We start from the raw sequence: 17,225 nt of genomic DNA, 5'->3' as shown, positions 1-17,225 counted from the left end.
TCTCACCAAAGTAAAAGGCTAAAACTAAAATGAAGGTAGGGTGAATTAAGGGTGATTGGGACAGTTTTTGAATGTCCTCCCCGAAAGTGTGACAGACGCTTTTGTGTAAACTGATCCAAATCCTATCACAGTGAATTAAGACTCTATGTATGTTTCTGTTTAACTTTACTGCTAAAATCCATTCACAAGTCATACAATATAAAGCTGCCTTTCCTCACTGTCAGAAAAACCCTCTCCATTCAACATCCTCCCTTTATTCTCTCCCACCAAATTTCATTGAACACATTTAATTGAGGTAAAAAAAAAAAATCCTTAAAGTCCAAAATTCATTGAACGCATTTAATTGGGTTAAACAAAAATGTTCGAGGTGATAACAATACTTAAGGTCAAAATAAATGCAATTTAATTATGTGGTTTCACAACTATGGCGTTAGAAAATAAATGTTTTTTTGTCACTCGTAAGGCGAGAAAATAAATGCTGTTTAGTTACACTGTCCCCATTTGACCTTCTGTCCCAGTCACCCAGAATTCACCCATAAATCTGAATTAAAATCAATAAGATAGCAATAAAATAGACAACTCAGAAAAAAAATATGGATGTGGTTTCCAATAGAAGTACGTTTTTAGGAGAGACTTAAATGAAGACAGTGACTCAGACAGCCTCATACCCTCAGCCAGGTTGTTGCAGAGCCTTGTCTGAGCCTCTGACTGCGGAATCATACTATAAGTATCATTTAACTGTGGACAGTAACTAAGTACATTTACTCAAGTATTAAAATATTTGCACTTAACTTGAGTTTTTCAGTATGTTGCTGCACATTTCACAGGAAAAAGCTGTATGTTTTATGTCACATTGACTGCTTGTCTAGTTACTTTGCAGATTGAGATTTTACAAACAAAACATATTGTGAGTTTGTAAAATATGAGTGATTATTATGGATTTAACTGCTCCACAGTAGTTTAAATTTGTTTCATCTTCACCAGCTACAACATTAAAATGCATCTCACTGGTTTATGCACATTTTTCCATTATTGTTATATATAAAGAAACATATTACATTCTCATTTTTGCTGTAGGGCCTACTATACTTCTAGTTAAGTAAGGTTTTCATGCAGGACCTTTTCTTGTGCCTTTATGTGGAATATTTTTATTTATGGTACTTTTACTTTAAGGATCCAAATACTTCTTCCACCACTGGTATTATGTGAATGAATAATTTAAGAAATAATAAATGGATGGAAATAGAATAACATTTGAAGGACGTCACCATCCAGTTTCCTTAATATCGTTCCTTATTTAATAACCTCATGTCATTAAAGTTCAAAGCTCTGCAATATTTAATTTGGCTTTAAATATTCAAGACCACAAAAGTTGCATTACAGGGCTTACTGGTGAAGGGAAGTGGGTTTAATTATATTCATCAAAGTAGAAGACCAGTATAATTGGTATCTGCCATTAAGGAGTTGTGTACAAGCCAGGCTTGGCACAGGATGCTCTTCAGAACAAGCGAGGGTCATCACAGTGCTGCTGACTTAATATGTTTTGGCTGCACTGTTCAAACACCAAATTATTTTGGTCATTATAATGAAGGCCTGCATTTGCCAAAGCGCACAGTTAACACTAATTGGTAACAAGTTTATGTTTTTCCAACATGGACATTTATTGCATGTTTCCGTTGGGGTTCCAGACCCTTGTTTTGATTTACGTCCAGACCAATAGACCTAACGGAGATTACACAGAAGCTCCGTGACATTAAAAACTTCTCACACACTTTTTTTTCCTTCATTTTCAGAGGAAAAAAGTGCTGCAGGAACTTGGACAATGAGGGGGTCATCACTCCACTCTGGGGGAAAAGACTTTCCACTTCCTGACATGATATTTTGGGTAGTGGATAGACAAAGACAAAGCCGCAATGGCACCAGTCCTCTAATCTCACCCAGACTCCCAACTCTTTGTGGATGTGAGAAGAAGCCTCAGGACAGAGAGTGATATTCCACTAAACGTCTATTTTCCCCCCATGGCAGCTCACTATCCCCTCACCAACCACGAGGAATTTGTTTTATATATGTGAGATTTGCCCGACATGCAGAATGTTTTGCGGGTGATTCAACCTATGAATGGGATCAGTGTTTCCACATTATGTCACAGGCTTGTTTATCAGTCTGATGGCTAATGATCCTGATTCCTGTGAAGGTTTCAGCCCAAGGCCCAGCTGGTTCAATCACCCACTAACGTGTTTAACTAAGCAAACACAGACAGCAGGCAGGATTTACGGGTAAAATGTCTGTGTCCTGACTTACTTGGCTCCTTGCTGTTTAATTCATGGGAGTATTTATCATTACAAGTGAAATGCCTGGTGAGCTACGACAGGGGTAAATACTACTTTGGAAATCGGGGGCTTGTAACAAGCTGATGCAAGAGCAGGAGGACAAGAGGTTGTGGGTTTGTTCAGGGTCAGCAATGAAGGAATGCCCTTGTGGGGCAGATGCAGATCCGTTTGGTTTTCTAATATGACCCTGTAAAAATAACACTGCTGACATATTGTAAGACTGCTGCACTTGGGCTGAGCTCAGGGCTTTGGTATGTCTCCCCTGACCATGGTTGGTCCTCATCTGCAGCGAGCCGCCAGGCCAGCCCAGTTAAAAAATGCATGAGCTAGAAGTTCCTACCTCCTGTGTGATTATTTAGTTGCATCTCCTAAAATTAACACAAGGCAGCAAAACAACAGCAGACAGATTCAAAAGTCTGTCTGTTAAATTAGTCGTTGGCCGTGGGAACAAAGCTAAGTGCAATTACTTAAGTCTAATTTTAAAGGTGCTACGACTTGAATCATTTCTATTTTCTGCTACTTTATACTTGAGCTCTGCTACAGTTCAGAGGGAAATTTTCTACTTTTTATTTCACTACTTTTATTTGACAGCTACAGTTACCAATCCTTTTTCAGATTTAGAATTTAAAAACATTCGATAAGCTCATAAAATACAATGCATTTTCAAATATTCAACACATTCTCACTCCAACCTCATCACATAGACAGCTGGACTTCCTGCATCCAGATACAATGTGCGAGGTACCCTGGGTGCATTGGTTGTTAACGTTCTGGGATGCTGTGTCAAGTTCTGACTGTTACATGCACTGTCTTCTTGCAAAATACACTTCCGTTTTCACAGGAAATTTACCGTTGTCAAACTGTTACGGTGGCCAGCTGAATATCATGCAGATGTTAAAGGACGGCTTTTCTTTTGTCAGTGTCTGAAGCCTCAAGTCACTGCCCAAGCGCCTGATTTCAACGATACAATTACTAATACAACTGTACTGTACTATTACAAATGTATGTATCAGAATTCTTCTTTCCTCCCTGAACTACAACAGTCAAGTCCTACTTATGTATTAATGCGTCAATATTAACAACTTGCAGAATGAGTACTTTTTCTTTTGAAACATAATTTGTATCAGAGGTGTGGATTCGGGTCCTATGACTTGAAATTGAGTCAGCCTGGTGTCACAAATTTGATGACTTTAGACTCAAACGTTAACAGCAGTAACTCATGTCTTCACTTGGACTTGAGCCTTTTGACTCAAAAATACTTGATACCTTCCCTCAAGCCCAGAGATTATTGGTATTTAAAATGTGTGACACAGATCAATTTATTTCCCTTCATTTCCTGAATCAGCTAACATTAACACTGCTCATTCGAAGCAAGTGAACACTTCCAAAATCCATTTTGTTTGAACCATTCCAACAGCATCCAGTCAAGTAGCAGGAGAGAACCATCAAGAACTAATGTTGTGTTGCTTAAAAATGGTAAAAAAAAACCATAAACACAAAGCCCGATACATTTTGGCACAACTTTAGTTAAGTCATGACAAAACTTGGAGGATTTTCTTTTCCATTGGACCCACTTCTTTTCTTCTAGACAGCTTCTTTTACGGAGCTTCCAAAAGAGGTTTTTGGAAATAGCTTTGAGCATTACCAGGAAGTGCATAGCGGTGACATGGAAGTCTGATTCCCATCTTCCCATTGCCAGGTTTGTTTGGTTTTTTTTTTTTAAATGAACACCTGCATTCCACTTGAAAAGATCACGTATACTCTAAGAAACGAATATAACACCTTTCTGAAGATTTGTCAGCCCTAACACCAAAGATAATGTTGATGATGGACAAAAACTACACGGCTGTCAACAAAAGGGCAACGGCAACTTTTCACCACAGGTTATTGAACATTCCTACCTTACCTCCAAATATCCCCCTCCACTTCTGAATGCCTGAGCCATACAGTAAGTGCACTCCTGGGTGGGATTCTCACCATAACCACAAACTCTTGTAAAACAAAAATGGTCTACAATTAAGCGCCAATACTGTGCTTATTTTCCCTGCTTGAGTTTTGAAGTGTATATGGTAGAATAACCTGTTTTATATTCCAGACAATCACAGCAGTGAAGTGGCGAGAAGTGGATGGGTTTCAGATGAGGCAAAGCATGCTTCAAGTGTTCTGTAAAATAAGCTATTATGGCCAGTATAATCAAAAGGATCCTTCAGCTGATGATTTTTTGATAGTTTGTTTTGAGATTATCTTTAAAAGGCAGCTCTGTATCATCCTCATAATGCTAAAGCAACAGACACCTTTTATTATGTTATTGTGTGCATCATGCTACAGTTTCCACTCGCCATTATGTATGTGATGAAAAGACACAAATACTGTTACAAGACTTACCCACTCATTACTTAAATGGGACTGTTAACAATTGCATTGCCTCATTAGTCTGCTGCTCAGAGCCTTGGCGCTCATTAGAGTTAATTTCACTCAGGTGTTCCAAAACCACACGTCTGTAAAAAGAGTTTGAGGTTTACAATTGAGTTTGAATTTTATTTAGCAGCATAACAGTCACCTGAGACGCCATCGTCACTGTTCATGTGCTGCTTCAAAAAGGTAAAGTATGTTTTAAATTTAATGTTATCGTAGTCTTCATCAATAGAAAATATCCTGCAAAGATAGTTTGCTTTAATTAGCTTTTCCATACAGATACAAATGTTCTGACACTTGCTTTTTCCCTTGATATGCTTTCTTCAGTGTATGTTTTGACACTCTAGACTCATTACTTAGTCATTTAACCCCTGTGAACCTTTAAACTTTTTCAAAACTAAAACAGAGAGCTGTTTAATGTTGTAGGTAAAAAGAGCTACCCTTAACCTTTTTACACAGAAAGAAGCAGCGAGGGACTCATCAGGTCATTTGTCCCATGATGAATTGACAGGCATCTATCCTCTAATTTGTTGCACGCAGTCTGACAGGACCACGCCTCAGAGTGTAAAATTAGAATTTATAATTAAGGGGTTGTGGGGAAAACAGGGGTCAGACCACTCTTTCAGTTGTCACAGGACCATGAGACCATGAGAGACAAGAGTCACATGTTTGCAGTTGTGTAAAAAAGGTCTTCTGTGTTTACTGAGATATTTCATGTGTGACATTCTGCAGCTGCTTTTGCATTTCCAAAAACATCCCAAACATGTACTAGTCGTGTTTTAATGCTTTGAATTTAGTGTGCTTAGTGTGATTTACATAGTTTAAACAGATGTGAAACTATTTAAATCTTCACGAGTTAAATCCAACAATGGATTATACCAGGGGTTCCCAACTAGTGGGTCGCAGGTCCATTCTGAATGGACCGCAAGTGACTCGCAGGTCCATTCTGAATGGACCGCAAGTGACTCGCAAACATGTCAAGTTTGTAAAAAACACACTTTATTTTTAAGTACAATGAACTTCTGGCACAGAGCTTTTATTTTGAAGTGCCGTGTCTTGCTGTAGAGTGAGTGACTAACGGACAACAATTTGACAGAGACAGAAAACTAGCTGGACAACATGTCCAGACTCAAATCTTGACCCTGGGATTGCACCAGTTGGGAACCACTGGATTATACAATGCACAGTCAGTATTATTTTTGTTCATTTCTTTCAGGCTTAATGCTAAGCAAAGCTAAGCTAAGCTAAGCTAAGCTAAGTGGCTGCTGGCCTCAGTGACATATATATCAGACAGACATGAGAGTTGTATCAATCTTTTTAACTAACTCTCGACAACAAAGCTAATTGCATATTTACCAAAATGTTGAACTCTTGCTTTAAAGGGACAGTTCACCCCAAAATCAGAAATGCATATTTTTCTCCTTCCCTGTCGTGCTTTTTATCAATTTAGATTGTTTTGGTGTGAGATGCCGAGTGTTGGAGTTATCAGCCATAGCCATTTTCTCCAGTATAATGGAACTGGATGGCACCAAAATGAGTTTGGCTTGGCTCAGCCTTAGAAATAAGGAGCTCCAACATCTTAGCTAGAGGTGTTTCGGGCACATCCCACTGTTAGGAGGCCCCAGGGCAGACCCAGAACACGCTGGAGGGATTACATATCTCATCTGGCCTGGGAACACCTCGGGGTCCCCCAGGAGGAGCTGGAAGGTGTCGCTGGGGAGAGGGATGTCTGGGGTGCTTTGCTTGGCCTGCTGCCCTGCATAAGTGGATGAAAATGGAAGGATGGATGGATTGCACTCAGCTGTGGTGCTCAAAATGCCAAAAAACAAATCAGCTATGTCTCTTTCCAAAAGTCATGACGCTTGCTCAAGATAATTCACAGACCTTGTTGTGAGCAGTTTTATGTAAACTAATGTCTAAGCCCGCCTCTGTAGGACAGTAAACGAACTCCTCTTGTAGATGCTTTTTAAATCCTATATGACACATATTTGTGAGTCACTGATCTTTCTTTAAATTTCCTTGTAAAGAACAACACAATGTTTCCTCTGAAACAGTCCTGGTATCAGCATACAGAATCTCATATCAGTCTAGTGTCGTTCTGTTTGAGTTACATCATCTGAGGTTGAAAACACCAACCACTGAAGGTGCATGGTGCTGGCAACCACTCTGAATTCTTCATATCATGAGAAGCAGTAGAGCAATGCTATCTGTCTGAAAGTGTGAAGGAGAAACATTCAGCGGTGTATTTCAGTACCAGCACAGAAAGGCCTGTCTTCCTCTTAAGGTGAGTTGAATGTGACTGCATGAAATGGAGAGTATTTGTTTTTAAAATGAAAACGTCCACATTTTCCATGAATCAAGTTTTTGTATCTAGTAATTATTTAACTTTTTCTGCCAACTTGCAGCATAAATAAAATGAGGATACACAAACATGCATGAGAATCCTTCTGCAGTTTCCAAGACCAGCAGTCCCAAATAAAAGAGCAGTGTTATTGTTTTTTTTTTTAATTTATTTTTTCCTTCAGATTACAGATCACTGTGCTGAGTTTGATATGGGATGCAAAGCTTCATTGCAACTTTTGTTTATCGTAGTTGTGTCTGATGTTTTTGCAAGAATTAGTTCAATGAAGAATGTTTGCTGTATGTAATATATGACAAAAACTGTACATAATTAAAATAATAATCACTGTTTATTTAAAGTAGGGAAATTGACATAAAATAAACATGTATATTATCAGAAACAGACATGTTGTGTTTATTTGTGCATATTCTGTTAACACTTTATCTGGATCTCCAGTGCTTCCTGTATCACTGCCTCTTTCACAAACCCTGGGCTAAAAGGGGACAAGTAACATTTTCTTGACTTACGTATCAACTACTTTTGTTTTTGTTTTGTTAATCAGAGTACCATATGGCTCAAACAAAAGAAAAATGATTCAACTCTTGATTTAACATTCACCAGAAAAAAAGACCATCCACCAAAATACCATCTATCCAAGGTAAGCATTATATTAAACCACTCATCCCGCAAATGAACAAAAAAACCTGAGTTTTATCTTACAATATAATGACGAAAACTCTGTCTCTGTTCCACATTTTTCTCCTCACTGACTTGGTCAATCCATGTGAAATTTGGCACAGTGGTAGAGGGTCATGGGAAGATGTGAATGAAGCAATATTACATCAATTGGCCAAAGGGGGGCACTATAGCAACTGATTGAAATTGCAAACTTTGAATGGACATATCTCATGCCCCGTATGTTGTAGAGACATGAAACTTTGTACAGAGATGCCTCTCCCCATGAGGAACAAATTTGCCTCAAGAACCCATAACTTCTGGTTATATCCGCAATTTTGAATTTTTTGAAAAACACTTAAAATCGATCTCTTCCTAGGAAGTTTGTCTGATCTGCATGAAACTCGGTGAACATAATCTAGGGACCAATATCTAAAGTTCCCTCTTGGCAAAAGTTGGAAAACTTACTAAAACTGAGCTTCTATAAGGCAATGAATATTGCAGAGGGTGTGGCTCATCACATAAAGGTGTATAACATCTCAAGGGTTTCACCGATCACCACACAACTTTGTAGGCATATGACCACACATAATCTGAGGGGACCCCTCCATTATTGACCCCATCAAACAAAATGGGGGCGCTAGAGAGCTAATTTCTTACCTAGGCCTAACCGCCATATCGACTTTTACTAAACTTTGTAGATATGTAGAACAGGACGCCTCAAGGTGACTGGAGAAATTTAACTCTAATTGGCAACTGGGTGGCGCTATAACAACAGAAAAATGCTTAAAAAGGGCTAAAGTGCGACCGATCACTGTGGCTCCCCCTGTGGCCGAATGCTGTTTTTTTCCCCTAATTTTTGGTATGACTCAGTCATGGTATGGTTAGTCTCGCTCACCAGACCTTTCTCAAGAAAAGAAAGGTCTGGCTGGACCGACTCTCGCTTTAAGATTGGAGAAAAAAACGCCCCGGCTGCTTGTATTTCTTTCAACCAATCACAATCGTTCTGGGCGGTGCCACAGCTACATCCCCGCAAGATCAAACACCGCAAAAGTTAGTAAAGGACGTGTTGAAAATGGTTGAAAACTGCTACACAACTGGAGGTGGTAGGGCGGGACTTCAGCGGGTGGTTCGTTCCACCCAATGAGAGGCTGATCTATGCAGCGTACTTCCGCCCACGCGGACTATGGTATGGTATGCTGTACATAATCACGGAAACTGTCAGTGTGTCATTCTGTCAGTCAGTCATTCTGTTTGTCCCACATTTTTCTACTCACTGACGTGGTCAATCTATGTGAAACTGCACATCAGCATTGAGGACTGACATAGGTAGAAGGTGACAAAGCTACCAATGGGTATGGACTAGTCTTCATACATCTACAAAGACAGGCAGTAATGTTAGTTATATTATCTGATGTAATATTTACTGGTTGAGGTGTCAAACCAACTGGATTACATCCTTCACTTCTGTTGGAGCAGGGGTGTCAAACATGCAGCCCGGGGGCCAGAACCGGCCCACCAAAGGGTCCACTCCGGCTCACTCGATGACTTTGCACACCTAGTAGTGATGCACTTGTGAAGTTGCCATGGTGTTCCCAGGACAGATTGGATATGTAATCCCTCCAGCTTGTTCTGGGTCTGCCCTGGGGCCTCCTGCCAGTGAGACGTGCCCAGAACACCTCTAACGTGCATCTGATTTAAAAGTGTTATTTCTAATAGCATAGTCCAAGGTAGATTATGACTCCTCCTCCAGCCTCTCCTCCTTCTTCTTCCTCTTCCTCAAATCAATGTGGTGTCTGAATCTTTTCCAGGTTGAGGATTTCTTTTATTTTTGTGTTTCCTAAGAGTGATTGATCTCTTCTAGCAATTCAACATCCAGTAAATCATGGAGTCCTTCTCCTGCTCCCTGGTATTGTTCTCCTGCTTTTCTTTGAGCTTGGCGAGTTCAGCTCTGAGGCCCTGACTGACCTCCTCCTCCTTCTCAGAGGTGTTCTGCTTCAGGATCTGGATTTCCTCCTCCATCCGTTGAACCACAGTGTCCTTTACTTTCAGCTGCTCAAGTTCTACCCTCAATCTCTGCTGGGGAAGTTTCTTGGTTGATTGTGTACGCTGCTGTGAGCTCCATCATCTGTCCTGCAGGGTGCTGTTTTTCTCTTGAAGGAGCTTATTTGTCTCCTTGTTTCTGGAGAGACTTCTGCTTTACGTTCTCCTCCTGCAAGCCGCTGAGAGTTTCAGCACTTTGCAGCTGAGTCTTCAGCTCCTCCACTTTTCAAGAGGCTTATTCTCCTCCTCCTGCTCCCTGGTCTTGTCCTTCTGCTGTTCTTTGAGCTTGGTGAGCTCAGTTCAGAGGCCCTGACTGACCTCCTCCTCAATCTGGAACTTAATGAGCAGCTCCTGGTTGGTTGAGGCCTGTTGTTCTTTCAGGTCCTCTAACTCTTTGAAAAACCACTTCTCATTCTCAGAGGTGTTTTTCTGCTCATCAATCTGTGTAATCAGTGTCCTTCACAGCCATCAGCTGCTTTATGGCCTCCAGATCCTCTGACACCTTTTCAGCTCAGGACTGAATCTCTTTGTCCAGCTGTTTCTGAAGGCTGTCACTCTTTTCTTTTTCCAGCCTTGAGCTCAGCTTCATAGCTCAGGTTGATCTGCTGTGAAGCTTTCAGATGTTCAATTTCTTGCTAAAGAGCTTCATTTTTGTCTTTTTCAGCCTGATGCTCTGCTGAGAACTTCTCTTGGCTGATCATGTGGGCCACTTTGAGGTCTTCGAATTCTTTTTGAAGCACTTTCTTCTGCTTTGTTTTGATGGTGTTTTGAACCTCAGTAGCAAGACTCATGGTGTTCATGGTCTCTGGGTAGCTGAGCCTCTTCAGCCTATCCAGTTCATTGCGGGTGTCCTTTTCTTTGTCTATGGGCATTTTTTTGAGGCTCTTCTGATGGGCCAGCTGTTGTTTAGTGTCTTCCAGTTCTTTGCCAAGCTGCAGCCTCATAGTATACTCCCAGCAGTATTTGGCACTGAGTGCCAAGAAGTAACTCAGCTGCCTCATTTGGTCCTGTGGGGTAGGGCCCCAGGGCCTCCTGTTGTTTCTCGCCTGCTCCATTTTTAGATTGTAGTTTAGCAAAATTTCTTGGATAGATGCAGCCTGTCACTGATGAACAGTTCTCTGTGTCTCTCTGGTTTGGCTCTGCTAAAAAAATGTGTTCTCTCTCTACCATCCTGACACACAATGGCAGGACAGTGTCATCACACAAGCATTATTTTTAAATAATAATAATAATTTCTGAAGAAATGAATACTTTTACTTCTGGCACTTTGTTTTGATGCTTATTTTGTACTTTACTCAAAGGAATACTTAACCCACAAAACGATTGTGTTAATGTTAATTGAATCCATAAAGTAAACGTTGTTATTATCACATGCCTCCATGGAAAATGACATACATATTGATTGATTGGGGAGTGTGTTTAACAACAGCAAAACTATACCAAAACATCCATTAACAATCTCTAACACAACTCGTGCAGTATAATCCAAGTCTCATTTACTCCTTGTATGCTCAGTGCTTCCTAAACAAATTGCGTATTTGCTAAAAAAAAAAACCAAAGGAGTCTAGCTTTGAAGAATGTATAGATAAGTTTCACTTTCTGTTCAGTTGTAAATAGTAGTTATTTTTAAAAATGGCAGTACAATAGTCACTTTTTATTTATGGCCCTTATGCTTCTAAATGCTCCATATGTTTACCAGCTGGTTGCTAACTGTTCTGTGTTCGGTGTTCGGCAAATAGTGAACAGTGGATTTATCAGAGCTTTTCGCAGATGCTGTTGGAAATGAGGTTGACAAAAGCAATGAGACTGGAAAAAAAGCTGTAAAGTTGAAGTCAGGAAACCAAAACAATGACTTATAAGACAGTGAAGTGCCCTGTAAAGATAAGGGGAACTACAGAGTTGGGTGATAATTCTCTGTGGGTTTGTCACCATGAGCTACCCCTTTATCATAACACCCAATCATTGTTAATATAAAAATATTGCTTCAGCTTTAACTGATCTTTAAGAAACAGAGATTCAAGCAGGTTCAATGTAGGACTGAACCAAAAATTCTGATGTAAAAGCAGGAGGACAATGCCATCCGTCATACAGGGTGGTGCTTCTGCCAACAACACTGTTGGCACATACTGATTAACAGTAATGACTCAATGATAAGATGTGAGACTCCCTCCGTGTATGACCAAACGGCAGCCAGCTGCAATGAGGATAAACGTCACTCCCACCTGTTGAGTCATGACAAAAATGACACATCAAGACTGGAGAAAGGACCAACACTGTAAAATAGGGAAGTGAAACAGCTGGGTTGGTCTTTAACCCTGTTTGGTAATGTAAGGGCGAACAAAGACGAGTCAATAAAGGTCACTAAAAAGCAGTATACACACAGAATAAAGAGAGATACAAGTGATATGGGAGTTTCATTTTATACCAGTTTCACCAATTTAATGCTTAAAAATTTACAAATATTTTATGATTTCTCCTAGAATAAGTATCTTGCCTAAAATAGCATTCAGAATAAAGAACAAACTCTCTATTAGAAGACAGAAGTCACTGTAAATAAAACTAATTTTAAAAATAGGGAGTGACAACAACTTGCAAAAGAAAAACTGGCCTATTCTCCACAAATTATTTAACCCTGAAATTAAAGGTCGAGTTTGTACGATTTAAGCGGGATTTATTCTCATGCGTCAGCACTATGCAGGTCCTACGCCATAGCTTACACACTTGGCCTACGCGGCTGTGAGCATTTATACTTGTGCGATGGTGTGTCTGTGTCACTCTGCAGTTACACCTCCAAAACACTAGTTGGCGGTGGGGTTTCTGTGAAGTGCTGTAAAGTTTAGTTGATTCAAAACACACATTAAACATGGCTTAATAGAGACAATTTCAAAGACAAGTACACAAATTAGCTTCACAATAACTCATTCACAGACAAAGCACTTGTCTTTTGCTGGACACATTTTCCCAACAAATACAACATGCTAATGTTTTTAGCACAAGCCTATGGCATTTTACATTGTATAAATTAGCCTAGCGGCTGTCAGACTTTTCCTGAACAACAGCACGTTTAGCTAAGGTAGCATTACAAAATTTGGCTCTATTACAACTCATGAGGCTCACTGACAAAACAACTGTCTTATACTAAACACATTTTCCAAACAAATGCTAATGTTATTAGCAAAAGCCTGACATTTTTTATAAATTACCCTAGTGACGCTTGCAGATTTCCTTTATTCGTATGAAGCCAGGATAAATCACACAGAAGACTCAAAATGCTATTTTGCGGAGGCTTTATTGTCTTCACAATTCATTGTTTCTTATTCTGTGAAATAAAAGTAAATAAAAACTTTGTTTCCACTGAGGGAAATGGTTTCAGCTTACAGAAATAGACAGGAGGTCTGCATCGCTGCAACATGTAGTCACGTCAATTTGAGGCAACATATAAATCCCGCCATAGTGGCCTCTAGCGATGATGTTGCAGAACTGAAACTTCTCCCCAGTGCCAAGAGTGTAGGAGACGATGACCGACTTGAAAATGTGAATGGCCCTATCTATAGCCAGTGTTTGATTTGCCTGCTCTGAGCAAACTGTAGAAGAACATGTTAGACTCCGTGGAAGAGGACCACTCTATATGTTGATATAAAGCGGTTCATTCTAAGCTAACAAAAACACGATTTTCAGGTGATTATGAACTAATGGAAACATTATTATGAGTATTATCTAACATTTTTGCCATTATATCTCCCTAAAGCCAACACACTTGACCTTTAACTGGTGCTGACCCTCAATTTAATTTTTAAAAGATATTGTTCGAAGGGTCTAAGAGGTCGAGAGTTGGAGTAGTGGCAGAGAAGTTCAGCAATATACTGGGGTGCCAGCCCATGTATGACTTCATGGACCAATCACCCACCATCACTGATTGACAGGTTAAACTACAGGACGTAAGAACTGTTAAAAAAACAAACAAACAAACAAAACATTAGGATGACATGAAAGGAGGACATTTTATTTTTGAAATTGCTTTGTTTGGATATTCTTGCAATTTAACAAATTCTGGTGTTTAGATAATTAAAAATGTCAAATTTGTTATTGTAGGTGATTGACTTACTGATTGGCTGATGATTAACACAATTAATTGAAATAAAGCTTAAAAGAACCAAGTGGTCAACACTGTCTTATTCAGAAACCTTACAAAAACTAGTTTTGGCCTGTTCCAGCCAATACTCACCAATTAAACCTAATTCTATTAGAGCAGACAGAAAATAAACGGCAGCACAGAGACGGAAGGCCTTTCCGGGAGCTCCCATCACACCCTCCGCTGCCTGGACTTCTCTCTGGGCTCGTCTGAAATCGCAGGAGAGGAGGAGAGGAGGAGGGAAGGAGGGAAGGAGAGGAGGGAGGAATGATTTTTGGGGGGGCGGGATCTTGTGACTCACCAGCAACTTCCTCAGTAGTAGAACAAATGTAGCCGGCAAGCTGCATCACTCTTCGCCACAGAGATTTGACTACTGTCAGAAGACACACAAAAAGTTTTACAGCTGACGAGCGACGCTGCTGAGCCGCCGGAGTTTAGCGACCTGCAAACTGATCCCAGTCCAGATCTGAGCGAGACTTTGGAGACCGTGAGGGAGGCGGGTTACCACTGTCAGGGAGCAGAAGGTGCCTCCAGACTTCAGACACTACTCCTGGTAGGGCTTCACTTTTTATTCATACCTTGTTACACTTCTTTTGATGTTTCTTTGACCTGGCTTCACGAAACTATTTATTTCACGTTTAAATTACTTCAAAAAGTGTTTTATTTGATGGGAATTAGTTTATCCCAAGTGTCATTGAAAGCATCATGATGACTGGCCGAGGTTTTTCAATGAAAATTAATGACACAAAGCATCACTGAAGTTTGTAGACTTCAAACGCTGTGATAACAAAACTATAACTATTTAAATTTATAATTAATGTAAACAACTTTCTCTCTTTCATAAAATAATTTAAAGTCTTTTTCTCATTATCATTAGTAGTGGTAGTTGCACAGTAATTATCATCTGTTAACATTTAATGTAAAACCTTAAGGTCATATTATCTCTTTACTTTTCACGCTGAGAGTTTTTGCTGTTAAGTAAAAATCAGTGAGTGCAGAGATTAAAGCAGGCGTGGGCTTGACATCATGACAAGCCTTAATACTTCACACCTTAGTCAAACACGCTGCCCGGGGAGAAGCCTACAAAGTAAAACCCTGACAAACGAGGAACCACTTCCTGTGACAAGTGAGGGGGTCTGGACATTTTCTGTCTGCCAATGTGTTTTTCTGCATTCCTTGTTTATGCCTTCGTCTCTTTTTCCCTGCCACTCTAATCACAGTCCCACACGTGCACTCATGTCTGTGTGTAATATAACGCACACACACACACAGATAAGGCAAAAAAAGAAATAAACTACATCCAGTCAGTGGGAGAAGAGACTGTATCGGACTGTGTGACCCAATGAACTGTGTGGAGGAAGGATTAAGAGCAACTGTTGTGTCACGGAAGCTCCCAGCTGAGCGGTGTGTGTGTGTGTATATGCATGTGTGTGTGAAGGCCTCAGAGAGCAAAGTCCCTCAGGCTAAACTTGTCTTTTTCCTTCCAGCAGCAGGAAGTGGGATATGGCAGTGTGCATCTGGGAAGGGTGTGTCTGTACTCCAGCTTCTAGTTTTGTTTTGGGCGTATATCATCACATCACAGCGGATAGTAGTAGTGTCATCCCTGTGACGATTGTTTGGTGCTCCACCTGTTGCGTCATCTGGGCGCAGTGGGCACGGCGGTGGGAAAGGAAAGTGTTGGGGCTTGCCAGACGAGAGAATTTGATCAAGATCTTACATGTTTACGAGGGAATGCATCACCTATTCTTCAGTGCTACAGGGGGGAATCGAGATGAAGGTGTTGCTTATCAGCTTTGTCTACAGTTCAGTAGAAGACTGTCATATTTGATCTTGGTTCCAGTTGGAAGAACATTTGATGTGATGATACCTGACTTGGCACTCACAATTGTTAGATACAGGAATTATTTCGCTTTTTAAGATTTCATTAGGGTTCAAAGTCCAATCTTAAGCATGCATGATAACCATATGCCACTTGTGCTTACAATATGTTAACATTCAAGGTCTGGGACACTTAAGAAACCTCTTAATGCTAGAATTTAATCACATTATCACTCATTTGGAGTTCTAGCCACCTGACAAAATGGACGTCCAAATCCTTTAAGCTTTGTTTTGGTCTTTACCATCTCCTGACGGGAATATCTGGCTCAAAAGGCCGGCACACATGCCACATCTTTAACCGCCTCCAAACACGAAGTTGGGCGCCAGCTTTCAAGAGCGTGGACGCAGGCTGTGTTTGAAGTTGCTAAGCAACCATAGCATTGTTTTTTGAGTGTAAGAAGGCCCAAAATGTCTGTGGTACAGATGTAAAGCTCTGGGTAGCCCTGTACTTAAATAATCTACTTCCTGTCCATATGTATCATAGACTGATATTTACAGAAGAAAGGGAAGATATCTACCAGCTGTGATTGGTTGTTCTGTGTCACATGACACGCAGTGTGCATTTCTGGAACGCTGTGCCCTGAAAAACAGGTGCTTGGGAACGCTTGCATGCCGTGACAGTGTAGCTCTCACTACACCAAAAGCAAAAGATTTTAGAGTGCAAAAAACTGTGCCATGTGTACGGGCCCTCCAGTTTCTAAATGTAATTCTTTTACTGAAACCAGTTCCATCCTGCTACGGGAAATGATGTTGACGAGAGCAGTGAGACTGAAAAAAAAACCCCAATAATAATAATAATGAGACATTTTTCAGCCATTACTAAAATTATGGCTTGAATAATGCAGATCTCTCTTCTGTCTGTCACTACAGAAATTACACCTTGGAGGAATTCGGTCTCTCAGGCATCACACTGTGCTTTCACCACTGACAGGTTATTTTTACACAAACTGTTTGTCACAGTAAGAAGCAGAAATAATCCCCAAGCAGCCAAAAGCCAGTCATTCTGTCCCATTTAGCATCTGGGAAGCTTGCCTCGACAGAGCCCACGGGCTGTATAATGTATTTGTTTGCTTTCTTCCTCTTCCTCTCTCCCTCTCCATTTCATTGACCATGGTCACATTCTTCGGAGGTCTCAGTGTTTTCCAAAGGTTAGCCCTGCGTGGTGGTTGGACGCCGGCCAGCTCTAAACTGCAGTGGGACTACAGCTAAATGACTCGGACTGGTTGTGGCTGGTTTTATGGGTTGGCATCGTTTGAAACCAGGCCAACGATAATGATGGAGAATGGGCGGTCAAGTGGTTGCAGGTGGTTAGGGAGCAGAATTTAGATTTGTGTTGAGGCAGTTCTCTCTTGACGTTCTGCAGCTGTTTGTCTCTCCATGGTGTTTCAGAGGACACTCTGGACACAGTTTG

General features: G+C 40.6%; 1 protein-coding gene across 1 annotated transcript in view; it reads left to right on the top strand.

Annotated features, from left to right (window-relative positions):
- The first annotated feature begins 14,291 nt into the window (after positions 1-14,291).
- The window catches only part of fhl3a (four and a half LIM domains 3a), a 36,042-nt gene continuing 33,108 nt past the window's right edge, over positions 14,292-17,225 (top strand). The window contains exon 1 of the mRNA XM_033641250.2: positions 14,292-14,489. The gene's annotated coding sequence lies outside the window, so the exon portion shown is untranslated. The remainder of the gene's footprint in view (positions 14,490-17,225) is intronic.

Source organism: Epinephelus lanceolatus, chromosome 10, assembly GCF_041903045.1.
Source record: "Epinephelus lanceolatus isolate andai-2023 chromosome 10, ASM4190304v1, whole genome shotgun sequence".
NCBI lineage: Eukaryota > Metazoa > Chordata > Actinopteri > Perciformes > Serranidae > Epinephelus > Epinephelus lanceolatus.
This window is presented reverse-complemented; position numbering and strand designations above follow the sequence as displayed.